Below are 2,500 nucleotides of genomic sequence, written 5' to 3' on the forward strand. Positions count from 1 at the left end.
ATGTGTGTGTGTGCCTGTGTGTGTACACGCGTGTATCTATATTAACAAAAACAACAGCATCTCAAACAGGTCCCCATATGTTTTCAACCCCATTTCAGGTCAACTCGTTTTCAGTTCGCCTGGGCTGACCTGACATTCAATTAGTTACGAAGATACAAATTGCCAAGCAGGTTGAGAAACGGCTGGATTCGTCGATACAATTTTTAGACGTGTTGATAAATTAGGGAAAAGCGATTAGTAAGTGTATGTGTGAATGCGTTTCGTTATGGGCTTGTGTGTGGCTGCTGCTGTTCCTCCTCGTGACAAAATAGATTCAAGTGAAATACACGTATAAAGGTTTACTTAATCCACTCAATTAGATGAACATATGGGTAAATAGATAGATGAAAATAAAGCATAAGAATGAATGAACATATAACTAAATAGATATATAAATAAAATGTCAGATAGATAAAGAAATAATTGAACAAATGAAATACTTTCATCAATATATTGTCAAAACACCACCCTTATTTACTTTTATTTATATACATGAGGCTTATTAGAGATAGTCTATGTACTGTTTTTATAATGCTAATTAACAAGTCATTGGCAGCATTAATGTTACTGAAAAATATATAGCGCTTCATTGGAATTTCATTAGAGAATTGAATGCACTGCATGTGAGTTCATACATTACCCTCTTTTCATTACTCCTGCTATATATCCATAAACGCCATTTATGCTTTGTCGTGTCGATACATGGATAAATGGATAGGTAGATGAATAGTGTGGATATGTAGATAGAGAGACGGACAGACTGATATACATACATACATACATATATATATATATATATATATATATATATATATATATATATATGTGTGTGTGTGTGTGTGTGTGTGTGTGTGTGTGTGTGTGTGTGTGTGTGTGTACACACACACACACACACACACACACACACATATATATATATATATATATATATATATATATATATATATATATATATATATATATATATATATATGTGTGTGTGTGTGTGTGTGTGTGTGTGTGTGTGTGTGTGTGTGTGTGTGTGTACATACATATGTGTGTATATATATGCGTGTGTGTGTGTGTGTATAAATAAATGATATATACATATATATATATATATATATATATATATATATATATATATATATATATGTGTGTGTGTGTGTGTGTGTGTGTGTGTGTGTGTGTGTGTGTGTGTCTGTGTGTGTCTGTGTGTGTATATATATATATATATATATATATATATATGTGTGTGTGTGTGTGTGTGTGTGTGTGTGTGTGTGTGTGTGTGTGTGTGTGTGTGTATATATAGAGAGAGAGAGAGAGAGAGAGAGAGAGAGAGAGAGAGAGAGAGAGAGAGAGAGAGAGAGAGAGAGAGAGAGAGAGAGAGAGAGAGAGAGAGAGAGAGAGGAATGGGTAGGATATATATATATATATATATATATATATATATATATATATGTGTGTGTGTGTGTGTGTGTGTGTGTGTGTGTATGTGTGTGTGTGTGTGTGTGTGTGTGTGTGTAGAGAGAGAGAGAGAGTTAGAAAGAGGGGAGTGGAAGAAAGAGAGTGCAAAAATTCGAGACACAAAGTGAAAGAGAAAGAAAAAGGGTAAGAGGAGGAGCTTATAATATAGAAAACAAAGGAGAGAGAGGAGGGAGGTTAGACAGACAGACAGAGAAACAAAAGTCAGATAACCATATGTAAAGGTAGGAAGTATATATAAAGATAGATAAATGGGGTTATAATTTGTTGAACAAACAAATTGACTGGTACATGGCTATATAGACATTGATATAGAAAGAAAAATAGATAGATAGATAGGAGAGAAAGAAAGAAAGAGCGAGGAAGAGAGAAAGAGAGAGAAAGAGAGAGAGAGAGGAAGAGAGAAAGAGAGAGAAAGAGAGAGAGAGAGAGAGCAGATTGGGGGAGAGAGTTAAAAAGGGAGGAGAGAGAATAAATAAGAACAAATAAAGAGAGTAGAATGAGGAGATTAAAGTACAGAAAACGGGGGAGAGAGAGACCAAAATCAAAATAGCTTTTAAAGTGAAAGGAACCGTTTTTTATGTAATTACAAATCCGCTTTCAAAGAAACTGATTGCATATTGAGACGCAAGAAAATACTAGAAATTGTCGGATGGCGACTGAAGTGAGCGGTGATAAAGCCTTGAACTGTTTTTCTCCTCTCCGCGCCCACTTCCTCGCTCTCGTTTCTTCACGCCCGCCTCTTCAAACCCACAATCTTCACGCCCATCTCCTCATTCTAGTCCAGACACCCACCTCCTCCCATCTACCTCCTCTTACCCACCGCCTCACACCCAGCCACACCCCCTCCTTACGTCCATCTCCTCACACTTACCTCCTCATACCTCCCCTCATAATTACCTGTCGTTATGTTCCTGTCAGCCACATATCAACTCAAGGACAGCACTTTATTATCCATCGTTCTTTAGGGTAAATATATATATATATATATATA

The sequence above is a fragment of the Penaeus chinensis genome, chromosome 14 (genome assembly GCF_019202785.1).
Source record: "Penaeus chinensis breed Huanghai No. 1 chromosome 14, ASM1920278v2, whole genome shotgun sequence".
NCBI classification, from domain to species: domain Eukaryota; kingdom Metazoa; phylum Arthropoda; class Malacostraca; order Decapoda; family Penaeidae; genus Penaeus; species Penaeus chinensis.